A 27012-nucleotide genomic window follows, 5' to 3' on the forward strand; every position below is an offset into this window, starting at 1 on the left:
TAAAATGGCAATAATTTTAACAAGGTTCTTGCTAATATGCCACCTTGTGTCTAAATATAATATCATAAAAAGATGCTCACCTGTAAATTTGGCAACAGTATTACCTTCAATAGGTTATTCTGATGAAACCCCTAAGCATGTTGGTGTTGAGACTATAGAAACTGGCACCACACCAAGATCAGACACCATTAGACTAGGCAGTAGACTGTTAGACAGTAATTATAGAGCAGAGTATGCTATAACAATAGCAGACACCATAGTTGAAAGTGCAGCTCTGCTCCCTGGCACATCTACCCAATAAGATGAGCGGTATGCAGTAACAAGAACATTCATCCTACCTGAGTTGATAACTGTTAACATTTACACTGACTCACAGCAAGCCTTTAGAGTGGCCCATAATTTTGGTCAGCTGTGGCATAATCATGATTACATAACAGCATAGTGATAATAAAATGTGATGCCCACACAGGAGCTCATACTAAGATAGCCAGAGGTATCGCCATGGCTGACACCGCAGCAAAAATTGAGCATGTTACAGTCGTACACATGGAGTCTCTAATGAATAAAAGCTTTCCAAAAACGCAGCTCCTTCAGGCACAATTGTTACAAGCTAATGGGAAGAAAGCACAATGTTCTGCAACACCAGATGAAGAGAAAGCGTAGATTGATGCTGGATGTGAGCCGATTGATGAGGGAATTGTGGGTTTACTGGGATAAGAGGCCTATGGCCAAGCAGTATATTCCTTTTTCCTTACATGGCTTGAGCATGGACCCTCTCCTATTGCAGAAGGGGGATCAATGCAGAGATGCATGTTGCTTCCCTGTGAATACTTTGAAATATTGTTAGTGTGTGGGATGAGTTTTCAAAATAGGTGGAAGAGTTTCCAACAAGGAAGAATGATGTAGCAATGGTCGTGCAATGCTTCATGAAAGCGATTTCTCGTAGGTTTGGGGTCCACCAGGGCATAAATAGTGATAAAGGGGGGTGACTTGCTGGCTGCAGTTATGCAAAAGATGGCGTGTTTGGGAATAAAGTGAAAACGGCATGTCCCATACCCCCCACCAAAATTAATGCCAAGGTGAGAGGATGAACTCCAAAACAAAAAATAGATTATTAAAGACAACTGACACAACATTTCTTCCCCCCCCCCCATTTAAATCACTTACTTAGCTAACAGAAAGATGAGATAGAGCAGGATAATCTATTGAGTCTATGTTGTAAAGAGACCACCATGCAATAGCTGATTTGCCTCACAGATTACCTACATAAAAAAACTACGATGGAAACGTGAATTTCATCAGTAAGTTTAATATATTAGAAACAGCAGCAGACAAACCATTTTTTGCAGTGGGGATTTGCTCAGCAATGGTTAATGAGGGGCGTAGACGGCTTGGGTAAGGTGTTTCTATTTCAGGAAAACTGCAGCATAAATTGGTTTCAGTTATCAACTTTTCATTTCCAAACACCTGGAATAGCACGTGCGAGCGGGTGTGCACATTGCTGGTACCAGCCCAGTGTGGAGAGTCTCACTTCTTACACCCACCACCACCGTGAGTGCATTTCCCATGGTCCTGATGCTGAGGAGGGCAGGGATGGCAAGGATCTACAGGTAAGGGAAGGGAAAGAGAACATTAGTCTGCAGGTGCTTACGTGTTATATACAGATTTACACAGAAGTATGCATATTCTAAATAAAACCACCCAATTGGATTCAGACCTAGCATTGATTTGTCCATACGTCAGGAAGGTACACCTCAGCCTAGCAACAGGGCGATGTTTAGTAGACAATCCCAAAGTCTGTGCAAATTATGCTGGTGTAATCTCATGTACATAACTACGTTCACTTATACAAAATATGCAAAATTTGTGGAATTTCAAATCACGTAAAGTTGTATGGGATTTTTTGTGTGCTGGATTGAGACTGGTTCTTGAAATTAATCTTTCTCCAGAACCTGTCTCTTTCTGACATCTGGAATGACTTATCTATGCAAGGTATGTGTTTGCTGAGATTAGTTATGTGAGATACCAGTGAAATATATGTAGTGTAAAACACATAATTTTGCAAAAACTAGGTGTATTTCACAAAATGTGTTTTTGCATATTTCTAACAACCCTGGTTCTTCCTGGCCATGTTAAAACTCTTGTTTGTCCTAACAAATCTGGAGTCCATACAGTTTCTGGTCCTCAATGAAGATTTCAGGAAATCAACCACAAATGGGCTACATTCTGGCTTCAACATTTGTAAAAAGCAAATGGCTGGGCGGAGCTGGATAAAATTCAACTTTTTTAAAAGCAGTTTTTAAAAAGAACCTCCGGGGAGCATCATGGAGGTTACAGAAGAACATAAAGTGCAGCAAATCCTGTGGAGACACTCCGTCGCAGCCACAGGGTGCTAGCGCCTGACCTCTATGGATCCCCTTCGGAACAGCAAGTAAAAAATGGAAATAATCCATACGGAACCTGGTCAATAAAAACCCCTCGTGGGGCGAGAGAGGCCACAAAATATATGGCTCGGTGGATGGAGTAGTTTTGAGCATCACAAATTTAGGGACACTAGTTTTACACAGATCTACCCCATCTCTATTAAGTATTTTGAGCGAAATAAAAGACTTCTTTACAAACTCCATGTCTGCTGCGGTAATAAGATCAGGTCTTAAAAAAAAGTACGGGCGCCCCAGCTCACCAAAACAGACCTTTATATATTTTAGCCATGGTATGTTAATCATGTGATCCAGGCTCAAAACATCTCTCAGTAAGTGTTGATTAAGGCCTAGGTCTTTATTTAACCAACATCCAAAAGAGAAATGGACTCATTGCCAGAATGTCACAGATGAATGTTAACCCTGTTTCTTCATGTACTATTAAGTTAGATGTTTCTCTAGGTACTCCCAGGAGCTGTTTTAGAAAAGTGCTCTCTGCCACCTGGGTACCCTCAGATGCTGAATATCCAAATAATTCACTACCATAACTGGCAATCGCAACGCTTTTTGCCTGCTATATTTTAAGCATTGCCGCAATAGGACGATTAACATGGCTTTTATGGACCTCTCCTCTGCTTTTGATTTAGTCAATAGGTCAAAGCTGTGGAAGGTCCTTTTAGAAATAGGCATCGATCCTCCTCTAGTTGGTTTTTTAGCCGACCTTCACCGTGGTCTCCTAGCCTCAGTTAGAGTCACCCAAGCGGGGAGGTGCACAAGTCACTTTAAGTCAGAGAGGCGGGTCAGACAAGGATGTATCCTGGCCCCCCTTCTCTTTACATTATATATAAACGCCTTAGAGCCAGCACTAGCAGAGGCCACTGTGGACGTACCGCGTGCAGGAGTAACCAATATCCCGGTCCTCCTATACGCGGACAACGCAGTTCTTTTAGCCCGATCGGGGGTTGCCCTGAATAGACTGCTAGCCTCTTTTGGTGACTTTATGTCATCATTAGATTTGAAAATTAACACCGCTAAATCCCAGGTAATGGTGGTGGGAGCCTGTAGTAGGAAAAGGAGATGTAGATCTTTCATTTGTGAGGGTGAAGAAGTAAAGAGGGTTCCCAATTTCTCTTATTTGGGTGTCATCTTTGATGACAAAGGAACCTGGGGTCCCCATCAGGCGTCCAAAAGCAACGCAGTCGCCAGGTCGTCTGCGGCCTTGCTGGGATTCCCCAAAAGGCTGGGAGCCAGACCAATGGAGGCTATACTTAAAGTTTACAAAGCCAGATGCCTGGCAATAGCCACCTACGGCTCCGCTATTTGGGGATATATAAATCAAGATAACATCCAGAAGGTGGAGAATAAATTCTTAAGATCTCTCCTCTCTGTTCCACAGTCCACCCCCACCTTCTCAAATCATTCAGAGTTAAGGCTGGGCTTTGTCACAGATCTACTGAAATCCGCCCCTCTAAACTGCTGGATTAAAACCTGGCTTAACCAGGAAATCTCCCTAAACCACCTGATTCTCAAGGATTGCCTTGCTCTGGATAAAGCTCATAAGATCCCACGGTTGGCCTATATTATATTATATTATATTAAGGTTATGCTCATGAAATTAGGCAGACCAGAGCTTTTTCACTCTCCAGGATGTATTAAAAGAGAAGATGTGAAGGAGATTAAAATTGCTCTGTTAAATGTATTTACTGTTGAGCGGGAGGCAACGGAGATGGAGAAACTACTTGTAAGAAGAAACTATGCACTATTAACTGCCCCCGGTCTCGAACCCTATCTTATTCTGGTAACGAGACCGTTTCACCGGTTTCTTTTAACTAGATTTCGTTTTAACCTAATACATTTTATGCTTGGCTCCATCCCTACATGGGTCAATCCAGATAAGGCTAAACCCTGTGACTGTGACAATTTGTCAACACAGGACACACTACATTTTATGATGTTTTGTGACCACTACGCAGAAATTAGGAAAAAATACCTCTTGCCAATTTTGAGGGAGGCGGGTTTCATCCAGGTGAGGCCCGCTCTATTGTTTTTGCAACTCCTATCTAGCGCACGAGTCACTTTTCATGTAGCAAGTTACTTGGTAGCGTGTGTCTGTGTTAATAACAGCCGCTGCAGGTTTCAGGGCATTCTCCCCTAGCACATGAATTAATTGTCTGTTTTTAAATGTAACGCTGAGAAATATTTTAACTGTGTTTTAATTAAGTGTTATTTATATTAATGTCATATTTGTTCCCATTGGACTGCTGCTGTTTATTCCCTGTGATGTATATGTATTCATGTCTTTTTTTGATTTTTATTAATCGAATAAAAGTATTTTGTCTGACTGACTGAATATCAGAAAAGATCTTATTATCTTCGGCCCAGGCGGCCAATCTGTTCAATACAACTCCCCCCACAACCTTAACTTCGGAATCAATAAGGGAAAATCAGTATGTAGCACGAGATGCAATTGCGGTTGTCCTTCTTGAATACCGGTACGATTGTTAAGGTGCCCCAGGACTCCTGGCACCCGGCCTTTGCCGCCGCATTAAGCACGGCCACCAAAACCGGAGCCCAGAGGGAAAGGTTTGATTTTAAAAGGTCCAGAGGAATACCATCCGGACCTGGAGCCTTATCACACGACAGCCCGAGGTTACCTTTCTCCACCTCATTCTGTGTTAATAAACCATGGTATCGTTTTGAGCTCTAGCTTGAGGTGGATGTTGAATTGTGGCACTCTTAAATATAGAACAGAAATGAGACACCCATTCATCTTCGGTTATGTTGGCACCTATATCTTCTGCCCCATCCCTCTCAAATAAGGGTCTATTAATGATTCCCCAAAATATTGTGCTACTACCTAACGTGCTTGGATCTAGTAGTTCCCTCCATGTCGCTTCCTTCAATTCCATCTTACGCCTTGCCAAGAAAGCTACATTGAATTTATCCTTGAGGTAGCATAGATTTGCTTCTCCTTAGATAGAGGATATAAAATATTAAAAGGGTTCACAGTTTATGAATGATTGGTATCAGACTCACCCGAAGATGTGATGTTTTCACATAAGGTAGGCGATAAGTGATGGATTTAACAATTTTAATATGGATTGGCCCCACCAATTTGCTGGGGATTACCTACTCTTCATATTTTTGCAAAACTATATTTTTGAATAAATTGAATTTACTCACAAACACTGGTGGACAGGTTAGAATAGAGCATTTACTACTAGTAACATGTTTCAAGAACTGTTTAAATACAGCACTGATATTAAGAGTGACTTGGTCACTCATTTAGTACAGTTGACACTAGAACCTGACCCGTACACTGTACTGTAGCATTTTTTACAGGGCCAGTGCCTGAATGGTATGCCTGCATGGCAGACCAACATTTGTACTGGACAATGGAGTTGCTCAAGGACACATTGTATGTAGGAAAAGAAGGTTATGCCGTGGGCATCAAACTAGGCCCACTTGAAGAGAGATTATTTTAGTGCCAGCTTCAGAACAACACATGTCTATAGCTGAAAAAATAGGTTTTATCCAAAAAATGTGCGCCTCATGATCAATTGCCTTCAGAACTGACAAAGAACTAAGGATATTACATTTCCATTAGGACTTTTGTATGTGTTGAGAGATGACCAATGATGGTGTTAGTCTGCAGTTTGATAAACATGAAGGGAATATAGCTTTACAGATGACTAAAAAACACAAGGTTCTAGAACTAGTGAATTGAGAAGTTTGGGGAAAACAAAAAATGCCCTTCCCATAAACTGATATTTGAAAAAAGAGAGGATTGGTGAAAACATGCTGTCCTGATAAAGTGATTACCTTATGAAATTGTGGTTCCCCTAGAGCCTGTTGCGCCTGAGGCCAATACTATATTATCATCTATTAATGTAGTGGCAGAGTATTTTTCTCTCCTCAGTGGTTTTTAGCATTAAAGTCCATGGAGTGAGGACCTTTGTGCCATTGTCATAAAAGATACCCCATACATCTCCTTCACTGAGAATCCCAAGGTCAATGCACAGGTACTAAAGAGAGACTTTGACCCCCTATGCCTGGAAGGTGGGAACATCATCTTGCAGTATGCTGATAACCTCCTTGTGGCATATCCATCGCTTGAGTCCTGTGAAAAAAGACACTAGCCCTGCTGATCTACCTCCAGGAGAGAGGACACAAAGCTTCTTTGTCAAAATTCCAGCGGTGCCAATAAGAGGTGCCTTTCCTGGGTTATGTGAAATCCCGAGGTACACGCTGCCTGTCACCTGACAGAATACAATTTATTCAGGGCATGCTGCCCCTGTCCACCAAGAAAGTAATAATGTCCTTCCTGGGGATGATGAACTATTGCTGCGAGTGGTTACCTGAATGCAGACGATGCCGTATTGAGACACTGTACACTAAAAGATACACCAAACAACATTCTATGGATAATGAACTTGCAAACTGTTTCAAAAAATTGAAAGAGACAATATTCACTGCGCCAGGATGGGGAGTGCCTGACTACAAACTGGCCTTCCATCTCTGTTTCAGAGCAAAATGGCATTGCAAATGATGGAGTCTTGCAAATGGTGTGCTGACACAGCTAAAGAAAACACCTGTAGGATACTACTGTGTGATTTTGCCTTCAGCAGTGACTTGGTGTCGGCACCTGTGACGGTAGAGAGGACGGTTCCCATTGTGTTCGACTATACTTGTATTGTCTAGGTGCCACATTTGGTACAATTGTCATCTGGAGCAGCACAACATTTTTCTGCTGGCAGGCACACAGGTTATGAAGGCACCTAGGGGCATATTAGCAAGAACCTTGTTAAAATTATTGCTGTTTTAGCGGCAGTTTCCTGCCGCTAAAACAGCAATAATTTTAACGAGGTTCTTGCTAATATGCCCCCTTGTGTCTAAATATAATATAAAAATATGCTCACCTGTAAATTTGGAAACAGTATTACCTTCAATAGGTTATTCTGATGAAACCCCTAAGCATGTTGGTGTTGAGACTATAGAAACTGGCACCACACCAAGATCAGACACCATTAGACTAGGCAGTAGACTGTTAGACAAGTCAAGTCAAGTCAAGTCAAGTCAAGTCAGAGAATTTATATAGCGCACTACCTACCCAGAGGGTCTCAAGGCGCTTAGTAAGGGGAGGAGGATTACTTGTCAAATATCCACGTTTTAAGTTGCTTTCTGAATGCTAGGTGGTTCTGGGTGAGGCGAAGGTAAGCGGGGAGTGAGTTCCATGTTTTAGCAGCCAGGTATGAGAAGGATCTGCCTCCCATGGTGGTCTTGTTGATGCGAGGTACAGTGGCGAGGGCTTGGCTGGAAGAACGTAGTTGGCGGGAGGGGGTGTAGAAGGACAGTCGTGAGTTGAGGCATTCTGGTCCGATGTCGTAGAGTGATTTGTGTGCGTGGGTTAGCAGTCGGAAAGTGATTCTCTTATTGACGGGTAGCCAGTGGAGGTCTTTCAGGTGACCAGAGATGTGTTCGTTGCGCGGGATGTCTAATATGATCCTGGCTGAGGCGTTTTGGATTCGTTGGAGTTTCTTCTGGAGTTTAGCGGTAGTACCTGCGTAGAGGGTGTTTCCGTAGTCCAGTCGGCTCGTGACTAGAGCATGGGTGACTGTTTTCCTTGTTTCGGTGTGGATCCAGCGAAATGTCTTCTTGAGCATGCGAAGAATGTTGAAACAGGATGAGGATACGGCACTGACTTGTCTGCTCATTGAGAGTGAAGAGTCCAGGATGACGCCTAGGTTCCGTGCGTGGTCTGTCGGGATGGGTGCTTTTCCAAGGGCTTCCGGCCACCAAGAGTCGTCCCATGCAGAGGGGGATGTACCTAAGATGAGGACTTCTGTTTTGTCTGAGTTCAGTTTCAGACGGCTTTGTTTCATCCATTCGGCAACTTCTTTCATTCCTTCGTGTAGGTTAGTTTTGGCGGTGCTGGGGTCATTGGTGAGAGAAAGGATTAGTTGAGTGTCATCCGCGTAAGAGATGATGTTGAGGTTGTGTTGGCGGGCGATGGCCGCGAGGGGGCTCATGTATACGTTGAAGAGGGTAGGGCTGAGTGAGGATCCTTGTGGTACGCCACAGATGACTTCAGTGGCCTCGGACTTGAAAGGCGGGAGGCGGACTCTCTGGGTTCTTCCGGTGAGGAACGAGGTAATCCATTCAAGTGCTTTTCCTTGTATTCCGATGTTATTGAGGCGTTGTAACAGGGTGCTGTGGCAGACTGTGTCGAAGGCTGCAGAGAGGTCGAGGAGGATGAGGGCGACTGTGTCTCCATTGTCCAGTAGAGTTCGAATGTCGTCTGTTGCTGCGATGAGGGCGGTTTCAGTGCTGTGTTTTGCTCGGAAGCCAGATTGTGAGGGGTCGAGGGATTTGTTGGCTTCGAGGAAAGCGGCGAGCTGGTTGTTGACGGCTTTCTCGATGACTTTGGCCGGGAATGGAAGGAGCGAAATGGGGCGGTAATTTTTGAGTTCGGTGGGGTCCGCTGTGGGTTTTTTCAGAAGGGCGGTGAGTTCAGCGTGTTTCCAGTGTTCCGGGAAGGTGGCGGAGTTGAAGGAGCAGTTGATGACGTCTCGGAGGTGCAGTGCTATGACGGAGTCTGCTTTGTTGAAGATGTGATGAGGACATGGGTCTGTGGGGGATCCTGAGTGGATGGAATTCATCAGGCTGATTGTGTCCTCAGTGGAGATTGGGTTCCAGTCGTTAAGGGTGTTCACGGGGGGAGAATGTTCAGCAAATGGTTGGGTGGGTTGGTCTTCGGGTTTGTTGTCAAAGCTGTTGTGGATGTCTGCAATCTTGTTGTGGAAGAATGAGGCTAGGGAGTCGCAGAGGGCTTGAGAGGGGGTGATGTCGATGGAGTTGGCCGAGGGGTTGGAAAATTCCTTGACGATGTTGAAAAGTTCCTTGCTGTTGTGGGCGTTGTTGTCAAGTCGATCCTTGAATGCTGTTTTCTTGGCCTTTCGGATTAGTTGGTGGTGAGTGCGGGTGGCGTTTTTGAAGGCGTCTTTGGTGCTAGTGGTTGGGTCTTTTTTCCAGGCCTTTTCAAGGGATCGGCAGAGTTTCTTGGACTTCTTAAGATCATCGTTGAACCATGAGGCCTTCTTGCTGCCAGGTTTGCTTTGACGTTTTCTCAGTGGTGCTAAGGTGTCGGCGGTGTTGGATAACCATAGGGTGAGGTTGGCGGCGGCTTGGTTTGGGTTAGAAGAGTGGGCTGGGGTGTTTAGAAGGAGCGATGCGGAGATCTGGTCGGTGGTGATTTTGTTCCAGTTTCTTTGCAGAGTTGGTTGGAGGTGGTTGGTGGGTTTTGGCTTGTTGTAGGTGAAGTGAACGCAGCTGTGGTCAGTCCAGAGGAGATCCGTAGTGTGGCTGAAGGAGACATGATTGCTGGAGGTGAAGATGGGGTCGAGTGTGTGACCTGCGATGTGGGTGGGGGTAGTGACTAGTTGTTTAAGTCCGAGGTTGGCGAGGTTGTCCATGAGGGTGGTGGTGTTGTGGTCGTTGATCTTTTCAAGGTGAAAGTTGAGGTCTCCCAGAAGGATGTAGTCTTTGGAGGGGAGCGCGTGTGGAGTGACGAAGTCCGTGATGTCTTCACTGAATTTTGCACGGGGTCCTGGTGGTCTGTAGAGGAGGGTGCCTCTGAGTGTGGTCTTGGGGTCGATGTGTATTTGGAAGTGAAGGTGTTCGGAGTTGGCGAGGTTGGTGTCAGAGCTGGTTGAGATGCGGATTGATTTCTTATGGACGATAGCGATTCCTCCTCCTGTGTGGCCGGTACGGTCCTTGCGTGTGATCTTATAGTCTTCAGGGATGGCGATGGTGATGTCTGGGGCGGAGGAGGCGTTCATCCATGTTTCTGTTAGGAAGGCGACGTCTGGAGAGATGGTGTCTAGTAGGTTCCATAGGTCAATGGCGTGTCTGTGGACCGAGCGGGTGTTGAGAAGGATGCATTGTAGGTGGTTGGGGTCGGGAGTCTGTGGAGTGGTCGTAGCGGAGATGCAGTTGGTGCCGCTGAATTTGCAGGAGTAGCAGGAGAAAGGTCCATGAGTGTGTCCGGGAGCGGCTTGGACGCAGTTGGGGGCGCGACCGGGGTTGAGGGCTAGGAGGGTGGCGGCGTCGTAGGTGATGCGGGAGGGCAGCGCAGCGCGAGGGGCAGGGGGTATGGCGCTGGGCGCGGTCCAGGCGCGGACGGGCGTAGACGGGCTTACCTTTGGCGCACCTTCGGCGCGAATTGGGCGCGGTCGCTGCGCGTGAACGCTGCGCGTTAGAGGAACTACCATAAGTAGTTAGAGGAGGGGGAGGGGCGAGGGGTGGTCAGCTGGGAGGCGGGATGCGGGGTGGAGCTGCAGGCTGGGCCAAAACAACAACAAAATGGCAGGCAAAGCGGAAGTGACCATAGTTGAAAGTGCAGCTCTGTCCCCTGGCACATCTACCCAATAATATGAGCGGTATGCTGTAACAAGAACATGCATCCTACCTGAGTTGAAAACTGTTAACATTTACAGTGACTCACAGTAAACCTTTAGAGTTGCCCATAATTTTGGTCAGCTGTGGCATAATCATGATTACATAACAGCATAGCGATAATAAAAAGTGATGCCCACATGTGAGCTAATACTAAGATAGCCAGAGGTATCGCCATGGCTGACACCGCAGCAAAAATTGAGCATGTTACAGCCGTACACATGGAGTCTCTAATGAATAAAAGCATTCCAAAAACGCAGCTCCTTCAGGCACAATTGTTGCAAGCTAATGGGAAGAAAGCACAATGGTCTGCAACACCAGATGAAGAGAAAGCGTAGATTGATGCTGGATGTGAGCCGATTGATGAGGGAATTGTGGGATTACTGGGATTACTATGGCCAAGCAGTATATTCCTTTTCCTTACAAGGCTTGAGCATGGACCCTCTCCTATTGCAGAAGGGGGATCAATGCAGAGATGCATGTTGCTTCCCTGTAAATAATTTAAAATATTGTTAGTGTGTGGGATGAGTTTTCAAAATAGGTAGAAGAGTTTCCAACAAGGAAGAATGATGTAGCATGCTTGTGCAATGCTTCATGAAAGCGATTTCCCGTAGGTTTGGGGTCCACCAGGGCATAAATAGTGATAAAGGGGGGTGACTTGCTGGCTGTAGTTATGCAAAAGATGGCATGTTTGGGAATAAAGTGAAAACGGCATGTCCCATACCCCCCACCAAAATGAATGCCAGGGGGAGAGGATGAACTCCAAAACAAAAAATAGATTATTAAAGACAACTGACACAACATTTCTTTTTCCCCCCATTTAAATCACTTACTTGGCTAACAGAAAGATGAGATAGAGCAGGATAATCTATTGAGTCTATGTTGTAAAGAGACCACCATGCAATAGCTGATTTGCCTCACAGATTACCTTCATAAAAAAAACTTCGATGGAAGCGTGAATTTCAACAGCAAGTTTAATATATTAGAAACAGCAGCAGCAAAACCATTTTTTGCAGTGGAGAATTCCTCAGCAATGGTTAATGAGGGGCGTAGACGGCTTGGGTAAGGTGTTTCTATTTCAGGAAAACTGCAGCATAAATTGGTTTCAGTTATCAACTTTTCATTTCCAAACACCTGGAATAGCACGTGCGAGCGGGTGTGCACATTGCTGGTACCAGCCCAGTGTGGAGAGTCTCACTTCTTACACCCACCACCACCGTGAGTGCATTTCCCATGGTCCTGATGCTGAGGAGGGCAGGGATGGCAAGGATCTACAGGTAAGGGAAGGGAAAGAGAACATTAGTCTGCAGGTGCTTACGTGTTATATACAGATTTACACAGAAGTATGCATATTCTAAATAAAACCACCCAATTGGATTCAGACCTAGCATTGATTTGTCCATACGTCAGGAAGGTACACCTCAGCCTAGCAACAGGGCGATGTTTAGTAGACAATCCCAAAGTCTGTGCAAATTATGCTTGTGTAATCTCATGTACATAACTACGTTCAGTTATACAAAATATGCAAAATTTGTGGAATTTAAAATCACGTAAGTTGTATGTGATTTTTTGTGTGCTGGATTGAGACTGGTTCTTGAAATTAATCTTTCTCCAGAACCTGTCTCTTTCTGACATCTGGAATGACTTATCTATGCAAGGTATGTGTTTGCTGAGATTAGTTATGTGCGATACCAGTGAAATATTTTTAGTGTAATACACATAATTTTGCAAAAACTAGGTGTATTTCACAAAATGTGTTTTTGCATATTTCTAACAACCCTGGTTGTTCCTGGCCATGTTAAAACTCTTGTTTGTCCTAACATTAAAAGTAGGCACACTTTTAATTAAAAGAAGACGGGCATTCAAGCAAACGCATTTCTAGTCGGCTCTACTACTTCAGATGTATAATAGGAGACTTTTGAGAGGTTACATAGAGAACAAAGTACATTTCAAGTTAAGCATCATTTTAAATAACATTGTTGTGGCTGTCTGAGGAAATGGAATCTCCCCCAGTACTGGACATGATTCTTTTACATTTTAGAATGAATTCAATAGAACAGGGTTGTTTAAAAGAGACAAAGTAAAAGTATGTAAAATTATGAATTCTGGGTATAATCACGCAATTGGGAAGTGTGATAAAGTATCTCTCCCAAATAGCTCATCATAACATCTATAGTATATATATGTAGATCCGGAAAGTGTTATACAATCTTATCATTGTTGCCAGTGACAAAAAGCCATGACTCACAAGTGGAGAAGCTTTAAGTGAGCCATGGGCCACTTCCTTCCCCCCAAAACAGCTTGTCCAAGATGACTTATTAATTTTCACGAGGTACACAGTATTTACTTTTCTTCTTTGTATTCATCCATGTGAAAAATTATACTACGTTTTTGTGGCTTCAGAGCACCATTGTGCAATATTTATTTATTTCAATAATGAAATAATTTCATATTCATTTGCTCAGTGATTTCATTTCTTGATAAATTGGTTGTTCTAATTGAATTACAAAGTTAGCAATCATTATGCACTAAAGTGTGATACTTTAATTACACCTGTGCGTCTAGTATACCAGTGGTTTTCCACTAGCTGTTGCTCATTTCGCTGGGCTGGCCGCCCATCCACCAGGCAGCACGCATCTTTTGTTTAATTCTGATACACTATCTTGATATACATAGTATGAATAGGGTGTGCACAGACTACACTATTCACTTTTGAAGCTTTAAGTGAGTCATGGGCCACTTCCCTCCCTCCAAAACAGTATAAATAACATATTACACAGAACATTTGCATGTCGAGTTTATGTAATGGTGTGTTTTATGTGGAGTTGTAGTAAAAAAGGCATTTACCGAAATCAGTATGCAAATTGTTTTATTTGTGTAATGTGGTTTAGAGGCCTTGTGACTATTAGAAGATACTTAATTGTGACTGTTAGAAGAGTTGTTTCTATGAGTAGCTGTAACAGTACTCTTTGGGCAAAAAAGGGGGGGGCAGCACAGACCACAGACTAGCTTGTTGGTGTGAAAAAGGCTGCTTTTTTGGAAACAGGTTCACCTTACATACAAGTTTCCTTGGCCTGTGCCGTACAAAACTAAACCTCAGTAAATATTGTCTTCCTACTTTACCCCCACTCCCTCCCCTAAACATGTTACCCCCCTGCAACAATTATAAACACAACTTGCAATTTCCTAACCTTTCTACAACTACCTAACTAGGTAAACTTCTTATGTTCTTTCATAACTGTAACTATACATCATTATACCACAACTGACCTAGGAAAACCGCCCCAAAGAAACATAGCGCACCACACTAGCACCTGTTCCAGCGACAAACCCAATACATAATTCCCCCTGATGCACCTGCTCCCAAGAAAACTACCTAGCTGAAAAAAGAATAAGCTATCCAAAACCAAACCCTGCAAAAACCATCCGGAAGCTCCTTCCCTAGGGAGGGAGGGCGAGACAAAGCTAAACTGCCCAGGTTCCTCCCTGAACGGCTGTTGTGTCACAAACACCAAAATGGTGGCTTGTGACACAAGATGGCTGGTTATAAACCCCCCAAGCCCAAAACTAGCCCAACCCAAGCTTAACAAGCACAATGCCAGCCCAATGGAGCCCAACCAGCTCAATGGGCTCTGGTTGCCCCCGGCCAAAAACCCCCCGGGGGCAGGCCTCCCGCTGGTCGGCCGCTCCCCCAAAGCCCTAGTGAGGAACTAACCTTTGTTTTTCTCTAGCCAATTTTGCTGTATGCCTTTTTAAATGGCAGACCTTCAGAATACAGGAGCACTTTGTACTTCTATCAATGAACATCTCTTCAGTGGTTTGACTTTTTTCCAAAGGGGAGGAAGTGTGTGTTTTTTTTAATAAGAATTAAATATCACACTGTCTCAATTTCACAGCAGTTTTTACAATGAGGCATGTAAAATAAAACATCAACAAACTCTCACCAAAATAAACACATGCTAATCCTGCACTGAATAAATAGTTTTTGCTAGCATATATATATTAAGGGAATCCTTTAGAGCAGGGGTCTCCAGCCATTTCTGTGATAAGAGCTACCCATATTTAATTATCATCATCCGGAGCTGCTAATATTATTAATGTTGTAATAAGGACACATCAGACAAGTTTACATAAAAGAGCACTCAAAGCAAGATTATCCATAGCGTTCACCTCAGTACACCAGGCTGTGTAGCCAGTAGTAATGTAAAATTGTTTTATTAATTTGGAAGTCTGTAGTTTGGTAATACATAATAGTCATAGCTGCATTGTAACAAGGTAATAAGTCTCCCCAAAGCTGCATAATTTATCACTCAAATATCAGCTTAAAAAATAACAAAACATGTATATTTGTGAAGCACGCATTAACTCTAAAAGGTATCTTGATGCTGAAATAACATATGTTTATTGGTACCCAACCCAAGGATTGGAATGGGAATTCAATTGGAAAGTCAACCAATTATCAGGGCATCAGCTAAAAAATCTCGGATTTCCATGTCTTGTATACAGATAAGAAACAACTTAGTTTCTGAAGGAAGAGTTCAGAAACCCATTGCCAGTAGTTTGTCCCCTTCAGGACCCGCTCCTTACGTGCATTGGGAGACAGACTAATAAAGACAGGCCTTCTAACGCTGATCCTTAAGGCTGGCGTTATCCAAGACCTTTTGGTTTTATTAAAATGATATGTATATTATGCTTCATTTTAGAAGACTTTCAGCCAGCCCTCTTTATCCACTGGGCTTTTATTGGGCCATTTTTATTTTAATTCCTTCCAATACAGCATAAATTGGGATAGCCCACTTCAAGTAATTTCTAACTTCATCACTGTGAGTGAAGGCATTCTGCCCTTTCGAAAGGAGCACAACCACACACAAAGTGGTTTCCTTCAGAGCAAGGGACTTCTATGACAATGTGTGCTTTTTGAGACCAAAAAATTATATTTGCTTTCAGTCAATGTGTTTTTTAGCTTACCAAGGGCTTGGCAGCTTCACCAATAATGACGTTTTGCAAGAGCCATAATAAAACAAGCACTGTCAAATCCAAAAGGCTTGCAGCAGAGGACAGACCTCTTGTCTTTGACAATGCTTGTTCATCTTTTTGCATGCCATGCAAAAAATGCCGACCAAGTTGTCATGAAATGGCATGGCCAGCACTACATTTTCAGTGAAAGTTCTCCGCCCATGTCGGGGAAACACTCTGGGCAGCAAAACTCTACCGTATAACTGGGGGAGTTTGGGCCTCCAGCACACCAGCAGTTTGGCAGCTAGTCAGTCTTTAAATGAAGATCAAAATGAGCATAGCTGCTGGCAAATTACCAGGCAATACCTTGCATAGAGCCCTTGTCCTAGGAAGTGGGATGATCGGGTAAGCTTTAGCAGGAAGTCTTCTTGTGCCTCTGTGTTGGGAGTTATGTAACAACTGATCTTTGAGAAGAACTGAACCCTGAGCAGCTCTAGAGCTGGGGGTTGGGCTCTCCTCGGCTAGTTTGAGATTCATTTCCATGGGAGGGACAGCTTAGCAAGGCCTTAAATCTGTGATTCACACTTGCATAAATGAGACTTGAGTTTCCTAGGATTATGTAGAAATTTTGTTGACAACACCCAACTCTCTAAAGTAATTGATTGAATCAGCCATTTTGAAAATTATTCTTACACATAAATACAGCAGACTGGGCTACTAATTGGGATTCCCATTGCAGTATGAAAAGGATATAGTGGGGAGAACCCATTACATGCAGATTGCGAACATGCTTTTTTTAAGCTGTAAGGGGTCATTATAACATATTATACTTGGTTTACTATTCCATACCAGGTTTGTCACACTTGTTGCCGTGGTCGTGGCAGTGGTCTTGCCCCTGTTTGCATGCTGAAAAACAAGATCAATACTTTGAAATGCATCTCTTGTTACATTATCCATTTCTTAGTCAAATCGCAACATCAGCTGCACAATCTTCAATAATAATTCATTCTTTGTCTTCTTATTATTAAAAAAATAGTATAATTGTGGGATAAGATATCTCACCCTAAACTGTCCCACTATAAAGTAAAGCTGCAGTGCCAGCATTATTGAGATTGGAAAGAATGGTGTCTTCTCTGTAAGAAGAAGAATAATACTTTATTTGATTTTTAAAAAATCATAAAAGGGTGGACTTACCACCATGCAAGCGGTATTTACATCATAAAAACAACACAGAATAAACTTTGAGTCGAGTTAAAAATTAATAACATGCTCTGCAAAAGTGGCAGAAAAAAAGGTCTAAGAAGAGAAGAAAAAAGTATAAAAGAATAATGGTTATTCAAACAAGAGGCTCGTTATTATTAACTCATGATGCACAAAAACAACCATTGGAAAAAAAGGGTGGAAAAGTCTGTGGTCTGCCAAAGCACGGCAGGAGACCACAACACATGAAATCATCGAAACAACTTACCTAATTCGATAGAAGAGGTTTTAGAGAAATGAATAAAGAAGGCATCCCTTTAGCAGGGTTCTGATAGTAATGTGCAGGAAAGAAGATATTTTAGGTTTCACCTTGTCCTTTTTACATGGTAACGTTCTTGGAAAATCAAAATGAGCTTGTGCAAACAAAATGAAAACGAGGGACCTCAGGATAAAAATAAGACTAGTGAGAGTGACCATCTATGTTTTAGATAATAATCATGTTACAGATTAATTCAGTTATAAACTTATATTTTTTAGTATTAGTGACCTGGATAATATTTGTAATAGGGTAAGAATAAAGGTAAGCATAGGCATAGAATTACGTTTAGGAATCGCTTCATCGTTAGAAATACGGGTAGTGGAGGATGAGGAAACTGGCAAAATGTGACAGGAGGGCTGCCCGAGGAAGATATTTACTCTACTAGGGTAGATTTCACAGATATTGAAAAGTTTCATGACATGAGAGTTTCTGAGCTTTACACCCACCCCATGTATGCAGCACTTAATGTGTAAAAATTTGCCAGGGCCCAAGTAATTTTTCAGCAGGCTACTGCACATTGCACTCTGGCAGAGCTGCCACATCTTAGTACAGTCACTGCCTTCAAAGCATCACACTCCTAAAAATGTGACAACTTGAACTATTTCAATTCACCCAAAGCTGTAATAATGGCCTTGACGTGAAGGTGTTATTGCTTTTTATTTAGATCAGTCAGTCAAACAACTTTACTAAGTCATCGACCATAAACGTCCAAATCAATCACAATAACAACAGGGTCAAAAAAGCATCTTATTGCAGTAAAACTGTAATACATCAAACACAAAATTTCTTCTCTCCCCATTACAAGACACATAGAATAAAAAGTAATGGTCAATAAATAAAGAAAATGCAATCACAATTCATCATGAAAGGAGCTATCGCCAAGTATACCTCAATATTAAAACACTAACATCACTCAAATTACACAGCACATGTTCGTCTCACTTTCAGCGCTTGCGTGATAAAATTTAACATTGAATAACGCATGGCCAGAGATTTAAGACACTGAAGCCATCCTGATGATTATTAAAAGATCTCCCACTTAATATGGGGCGGCGAAACTGTGACCTAAAAGCGAAATATTGAGAGAAAAACAGCATAAAATGTTTGGTACACTAATGGGATCGCCCATCACAAGGACAACATGATAACCTTGGAAACCAGGTACCAGGCCAGGAAAGTCCACTAGAAAGTGGATCTTATTCATTCAGAGCCGAGTGAAATAAAACCTGAGCTCTGAATCCTTTACCCCTGCCAGGTAGGGCTCCAATCCTTCTGCAGTTAACATTGAAACATATGACTGATCCATAACAGAGTTTAGAAAATTTACAAGCCTAGCCTCCTCCTTGTGCACCATAAGCTTCTCCCTTACTTGTTTTTTCGAAAGAGGGGGAGGCCTTGCAGGGTCAATGAAGTAATTGGTCAATCCTATCTCACACAGGGTATTTTTAATATACCTGAACCAGAGAATTGCTAGAATATTATTCTGCAACAGGCAATCCTTAACTATGCTTCGAGTAAAGCCTACTTCTTTAGCAGACCAGATCTTTGTCCATACTTTGATGGGGGCAATACCTGCCCTGTCTTCCAAGAACCCTACCCAGAGTTCATTAGGAGTAATAAAACTCGGAGTAGCTGTTGGGATCCCTAATGATCTATTCAAAAATGTGTTCTACACTCTCTCCTCTCTTCATATGTTCATGTTGAGAGCTTTACTTTTGTACAAAATGACCATTTCTACAACAGGCGTATGTCCTAGCTTTCTGGTGAACCTAGAAATTGTTGCACAAGAAGCCTCTATCCCCTGTTTCTTCTTGAACATGATGCCTAAATATTTAAAATCTTTAGTTTTTCTAATTTCCGTCCCCCCCGTTAAAACATTTCTTCGAGCAGATATTCTTTGGACCACAAGTCATTACATTTGATTTCTTGTGATTTATCTTGAGCTTTAGCTCTTGCATGAATTGGTTAAAACAACTTAAAAGTAATTGTAGGCCATTTAAGGGTAGCTCGAATAAAACTTCGTCATCAGCATACACTAAGACAGGAACTAAACGAGAGCCAATTTTCGGGACTTCACAAGTATATGTAATTAGAAAGGTTTCTAAAGCATTTATATAAGATAAAAATAGTAAAATGACTAAATAGCAACCTTGCTTGACACCTCGCTTAACCTGGATAGGGGGATTACACTCTCCCTGTTGGGAATACCGAACCCTCAAGTGGGTATGGTGATCTAAACATTTTACAATGTGCAATATTGCGGGATCAATACCTGCCCAACCCAAAATTTCCCAAAGGTTATCCTTGTCCACTAAGTCAAAGGCACAGGAGAGGTCCATAAATGCTATGTGAGGGGCTCCTCTCTAGCCTTGACAAATTTTACCAGGGTTCAAAGTAAGGTTCAAGGCTTGCTCCGTTGTTCCTATAGCTGGTCAAAACCCATATTACCTATCAGTAAAGAAAGATTTATCCACCGCTCCTCTTGTAGTTTTGTCAAGATTACCCTGCCAAATCTTTTAGCTGGGGCTTTCAGCAGCGAGATCGGACTATAATTTTGGGGGTGGAGGGGGATCACTTCGTTCTTTCTTGATTATGGAAACTATTTTAGATTGCCTCCAAGTCTCTAGGGTGTCCCTTCATAAAAATTACTCTAAAAACATTTGTTACCAGAGTGTCCGAAAAGTCAAGATTATGTTAACAAAGATCAGCTGGGACCCCTTCTTGTCCTGTCGCTTTTCCTAAGGTCTATTTATAGGTCAAACAAGGTGGTGATGTGCTCAGTTCAAAAATAGTCCAACACTGCCATCATGTGGTGACCTGGATAAATATGTTCTTGTTTTAAGTATTTAGGGCCTCATTCCGATGGCGATAGGACCACCACCATCAGGCTGTCGGTGGCGGTCCCACCGCCATTGAACCATGATTGTCCGCATACCACATTATAATGGCAGGCTGATGGAGGGCGGTCGGAGAGACCAACCACCACGGATCCAACAGGCTCAAGGAGCCCGTCGGACCATCGGAGGGACAGTAATCCCTTCAACAGGGGCGGTGCCTGCTCAGGCACTGCTGTAGGGATTATAATGTTCCTTTCCTCCAGCCATTTCTCAGCAGTTAACCTGCCTGTCTTCCAAGAACCCTACCCAGAGTTCATTAGGAGTAATAAAACTGCTGCCCGCAGCACACTGCGCAATACAAAATATACACATTGGCGGTCGCATCCTAATGTGAACGATGGGACTGCCGACAGCTAGTCAGGCGGTCCCGTTCCAGACAGGATGGCGGTCCGACGAAAGTCGGACCACCATCATAATGAGTCTCTTAGTGCTGGTGCCAAGCGCCGTAAACACTGCCTACAATTTAAGCACTACCACATGCGGATCGGAAAATCTCTGTGATCCACCACAGACCATGAATGATTGAAATTCCAATCACGTGGGGAAAATGGCGATGATTAGAGTTTGGGTTGCTGCTAGACATAGCAATTGATATTCAGTATAAAAAATTCTAAAGCAAGTGTTACTCATAAATGGTTTGTCCATGTAGGTTTCCTCATTCGTGAATTCTTTATTATTGCAGTTCTCGTTTTCACACAGATCCCATACATTTCTTTGAATGGGACATAATACCGAGTTTCTTATTTTAATGTCACACTTTCTCTACTCTAATTTTTATCAGAAAAGATCTTTCTTCAGTGCCTGTCTAAAACATTTTTTCGGTCAATGTGGGTCAGTCCAGGCCAACGGAATTTCCCTTCAGTATTGAGAGTTTTGAATTATAATGATAACATTATTCTGTTCTTCTTCTTCATCTTTTTCTTCTTCTTCTTATGCAGTCAAGCCTAATCCTGAAAGGGGCCACTTATGATGTAACAAGCATTTACAATGCAATGGTCTCGTCTTTGTTAAAGTTAGAGCTATTGGCATTGCAAATGGCATTTTTTCATTTTTTTTAAAAACATAAATAAATTGTATTGTCATTTACAATGGCAATAGGTGAGTAGTAGTGAGTATTAGCAGACACAGAGCCCAACACACACACACACACACCCACACAGAGACCCCCACACACACAGAGCCACACACACACAGAGCCACATACACACACAGAGCCACACACACACACACACACACACACAGAGCCACACAAACACACACAGAGCCACACACACACAGAGCCAAACACACACAGCCACACACACACAGCCACACACACACACACAGCCACACACACAATCACACAACCACGCACACAGAGCCACACACATAGAGCCACACACACAGAGCCACACACACACAGCCACACACACACAGCCACACACACACACAGCCACACACACACACACACAGCCACACACACAGCCACGCACACAGAGCCACACACAGAGCCACACACAGAGCCACACACACAGAGCCACACACACAGAGCTACACACAGAGCCACACACACACAGCCACTCACACAGAGTCACACACACAGAGCTACGCACACAGAGCCACACACAGAGCCACACACACAGAGCTACACACACAGAGCCACACACACAGAGCCACACACACAGAGCCACGCACACAGAGCCACACACACAGTCAAATGAGCCACCCATGTTTTTAGCAGAATTTAATACTGTGAGCACGAGCAACACTACAATAACGTCTGGCAAGCGAATAACATACCAGCCTAAACGTTTTATTTTTCATGATCAAGCAAAAAAGACGTGATCGCATCTGCAGTAAGTTTTTTTTAGGTTTAAAGCCAATAAAATCCTTACTCGTGAACCTTGAACTGTTTACTCACAATTAAAGTAATGGTTCTGTGCAAATACTCTTTAAAATAGTACTTATGTAATTGTGACATTGACAATCGTTCTTGTAATCACATCTGCAGCGTGTGTATGCTTTTTCATAACGACTGCCATGCCTCCCACACACTGAGTGAGGGCGTCTTCCTGCACTAGAGCCTGTCAATAGCGACTCTTACTTTTCTCCAGCTCCTATCTGGGAAGAAGCTGCACCCGCCCCTCGGAAATCTATCTACCTGAAACAAGAGTACGGGTAGATGAGGAACTTGTCGGCCGCTTTATTACGCCACCTCTCATGATAGACGGCCCCACTGCTCCGCTATAAGACTATCGTGGCCTTCCCCACCACTGGCAGGAAGATCTGCGGCGGAATGTGCCAGAAGCCCATGGCCACCATCAAGCGCGACTCTTCCTCCCTGGCCTCTTGGTCGGTGGCTGTCACCATGCCCCTGAACCACGGCACGTCCAGGATCCGAGTCGTTTCCCTCTTTTTGGGTGGCAACACGTTTTTCGCCAGAAGCCCAGCTGGGCCCACATGCTTTTTGCCACCGGGAAGTGTTATGTGCCCGGGCAGTTTTGTGCCTCGAGTGTGTGTTGGGCGTCCATGGAACAAAGTGCCACTAGCGGTGGCTGTCCCCCCAGGTTGTGCCCTGTTCGTAGAGTCTGTGGTGCCCGCAACAACAGGTACATGTTGCGCCGTGTTTGTAGAGTCTGCGGTGCCAGCAACAAAAGTTACATGATGCCCGGCGGCCCTGCCTTCCTCTCTCGTGTCCCCTGGTGCTTTGCTCACCTCGAGATTCCTCGAGCGATCGACTCCAGCCAGCACCTCCGCCTCTAGTGAACACTAACTTCCGTAAGAGCGTAGGACTGCTGCCTGTGTTCCACAAACGGAAACTATTTAACCGCAACCGTTCGGAATCCAAAGAATGTTCAGAAATAAGGTCGTTGCGCAGCAGTAAAAACGGTTGTTTACCAAGAGGCGGCGAGTGAATGCTCTTTATACCAAAACGTCAAACCCTAATTAACCAGCGAGAAGCACACCATCTTTCTCCAAGGTCCTGCAAAAATGGATCTCCAAAACGCCCTGTCATTTTCGGATTCGGGGGCGTGTTTTTCTTTCTATCCTCTTCCCATTGGCTGGAATGTAAAATTCCAGCCATTGGGAAGAGGAGAGAAAGAAACGAAAAACACCCCCCAAATCCCAAAAAGACGGGGCTTAAATAGACAGACCCCCCTCTCCTCCAATCGCTGGCCTCCATTTAGGAAGCTAGCCAATGGAGAAGAGGGGTGGGTTCAAGCCCCACACTAAGAAACATAAGATCTCGCCGGCGAGACTGCGCAAGCGTAGCCTACGCAGGCCGAGACCTAAAAAGGCAATGCCTGAGCGCAGACAGAGGTGTAACATCGATTTCAGGAAAGAGGCAGGGGGTCAGATAAATTGTGAGCACTGCTAAGGACAGAGCCATCCAAACGGTGGGAGAGGCGAGGGGACATTATGCCCCAGACCCCACACCTTCCAGGCCCCATGCCCCTTCAGCAAAATGTGGAGTTTTTTTATTTAATGCATCCTAATTTCTTTTTTAATATAGACACAGCTTTCTATGCAGTCAGATGCTATGTTTTCTCTTTTTCTGGGTAGGATTATTTTTTTTAACCTAGAAAGAACTACTTATGGCGCCTGGCAAATTTGGAATACGTTTCCAGAAGACTCCCAATTAGGTTTTTGCCCCGTGCCTCAGAAATGACTTCTGCTGAGCTTAGCTAACTGGAAGGGAGCAGTTGGTGCCACTGAGTGTGTGAGGACTGAAGAAAGTGAAAGTTACAAGATCTAAGTTGGAGGGCCATCCTCGGCACCTCTCATTTCCATGACGGTTATGGCCAGGCAGTGCTTACCCAGGGATGGTCCGAGAGAATTGCCAGGGCTCCTTTGGATTCCCAGTCCGGCCCTGTAACTCACCCTTCAAGTGAAAGAAAAGAGAATCTTCATTTCGCAGCAGTACTGCCCTTCACTGACTTTCATCTATCTTTAAAGAGACTCGTTGCAGTTCTTTCAAAGTCTCATCATTTCAAAACTGAAGCATTTTAACTGTTTTAAACAAAGATGCCATTTTTGTTGCAACTAACAACCATTGGCAAAGCCAATAGTCCTGGCTTGCTGTTGGTGTAATGTTGCTTGTAAATATTTATTATATATCTGGATGTAAAGACAAAAAAAAGCATCAAAATATCAGTTGGGTGGCACATAATGCTAATCAGCGAGTTCTAACTTACTGTTTTAAGCCACACCCTTAATTATATCGGGCACACCCCTTTAAGAGACCCTCTGATTTTTTCATCCCACTTAGAGCCCTGGAGGACACTAAAACATTACTGTACCACTGTACTGTAGGTGATGCTTCGTGCGACCTCGGAATCAAATCTCAAGACCAGAGTTAAATTCTTGGCTTTATTTTAAAATTCCATTTTCTTAAAACTAAACTGCTGGATGAATGGACTATGATAACAAGAAGTCTTTTCATTCTGAAGTAAAACCTCTATTGAGCACGAATTTACTCTCTGCTATCACATGATACGCTCTCGGGCTGTACTCGTTTATAAGGCATTCAGGGAGGTTCCTGTGTGGTTATAACAGGTCCGATACAGTGTACATGAAATGCATCTGGCTTTAGATGAGGAAATGTGGGCGTTTGGGAAACTATTGTATTTGGAAAAGGCGACACTGGCTCAATTTTGACTTCCCTGCGGCACCAAATTACGTGAACCAGGGCTGTATCACCATAAGTCAGATGAGTGACATCTTCTGCTGTCCTTCTGGGACACGCACTGCTTTCATAATGCATCTTGGTCACGGTTTGCAACACTCATAGTCACCCTCACTTGCTTAGGGAGACCAGCAATAGCTGGTAAATATATATACTGAAAGTATATGAAAGTGAATTCTTAAACAAGCTTTTGTTTTATTGATAGAATATTGTAACAATTTTAATTAATTGAACAATAAAGATATCTTCTTCCTCAAAAAAAAAAAAAAAAGGTGGGCCCACCGGGGAATAATGGTAACTAGTCCAGCTGCATTCGTTTAAGCAATAAATGCATTCTGGGATCTGTGGTGCTAACATTAGCACTGCAAATTGGGTCTGCTTGTAAGTCTGTAGCGCATGGTGTCTGAATTTAAATATGGTGTATCCATTGGTTGTATTAAATAACGTTATAACTGTAACTGGTCAGTCAGTAAAATGCCAAACATACAAAAAAATGGTATGTTTTGCTCTTTTTACACTGTCCCAATCCTCTGGTTATTCCCGCCTCCTGGTGCTCCATCCACAGTTCCCCTACTTATTTTTCCCACTTCGACCACTGGGGCAGATCACTTCATAACCAAATCTTGTATATTCTAAACATTATCCTCACCCAAAGAAAAGTCAGTTCTCAAAAATGCTTTCAAAAAGGCATCCATTAACACAATGTGATTATAAGAACACAGTAACAGACCACATGGAGGTGTACAAATAAGTGTACCTTATGAGAATACCCCCGGCTGCAAACTGTGTGCTGGGTTTTGTAAATCTCTGCCATGTCATGCTGCTGTAAAAGCCTCCGAGCTGGAGACAGATCGTTGTTGCTCAAACAGTTTCTGGTACCGGCGCATGAAATCATTCACCGCAGCCCTGCAGCACAGCAAGGACGCCACTGGGAAGCTGATGGCGACCAAATGCGAAAAATGCCGCAGTGTTAAAGAAACACACCGTTCTCAACCCAAGAGAGGGTGGATTCTCGCTTACATTACATCTACACTTTACTATTGTACCACCACGAAAGATACTGGAATGGTTAAAGATGCACACCTGGGAAACGGTGCTGCATTCCAGATCTGAGCAAATCTCAGATTAAATACAATATTCACAATTAACAATCAATGTTCCAACCCATGGGGTATAATCTATTTACTAACACACGTGTGCTTGTATACAGAATAAACCTATGCACGTGTTTTAAAATGATCAACTTCCACAGCCTGCATTGCCCCCACCGTCCCCTAACATGACGTGGTCACGGACTGCCTCAAAAACCCAAAGCTTTGGCCTCACAGGTACCAGTACAGCGCGTCGATACGACCAGCGTGGCATACAACGCTATATCTAACTAAAATAAATGAATATTATTCTACAATTTCAACTCAATCTCCTATGATATCACCAGCAGGTTACCTGTTAGCTATTGTCCCTCTCGAAATATATAGTTACACAGCAGCGATTGCCACTGTAGACAGCAAACGTTTAGCTGAAAAGTACAGTTAAAACTTCGTATTATGCTTTTTCATCTAAATATGTGAACATAGTGAGTTATGTGCGCATATTAAATGTGCAACAATTTACAGCGCTGCCAGACACAGGACTGTGGCAGGGAGGGTCACAGAAAATCAAGTTCCGTTTGTTGTTTTTGATACGCATAATTGAATGGCAAGAGCATGTTAAGAATCCTCATAATCGCAGACAGAGTACCTATTACTGACATTAGAGAAGGGGAAACGATCGTAAAAGCCCTCTGATGTTTTTCATGACAGATGTATATTTTTTTATATCTGCGCCAACAGGACCGTAGATGGCGCACTCAGCGCTATACAAATGCACGCAAAGCACGAGAACATAGTAGCAAAATAAAGGAGCCACTTACAGTCCTGACAGGGCGGGTGCTCCTTGTCGCAGGAGTCCTGGCTGTGGGGGCCTTGGCGATGGTGGTGTCCTTGGTGCGACATTGCTGCCTCGGTAGAGCGCGCCTGATAGAATTCCTCAGCAATGGAAAGCCAGCCTGAATTATTTGCTTGTCCCGTTTGTGGCGTCCCACCTCCGGCGATGCTTTAT

The 27012-nt window shown here is 43.4% G+C and overlaps 1 long non-coding RNA gene across 1 annotated transcript; it reads right to left on the minus strand.

Moving 5' to 3' along the window:
* Positions 1 to 1289: 1289 nt before the first annotated feature.
* LOC147711241 (uncharacterized) lies at positions 1290 to 27012 on the minus strand. The gene is made up of 4 exons (XR_015295672.1): positions 26825 to 27012; positions 16680 to 16736; positions 11803 to 12145; positions 1290 to 1604 (listed from the first exon to the last, which is right to left on the minus strand). It is a non-coding gene; the product is annotated as an uncharacterized LOC147711241 (long non-coding RNA).

The sequence above is a fragment of the Lissotriton vulgaris genome, chromosome 5 (genome assembly GCF_964263255.1).
Source record: "Lissotriton vulgaris chromosome 5, aLisVul1.2, whole genome shotgun sequence".
In the NCBI taxonomy this organism is placed as follows: Eukaryota; Metazoa; Chordata; class Amphibia; order Caudata; family Salamandridae; genus Lissotriton; species Lissotriton vulgaris.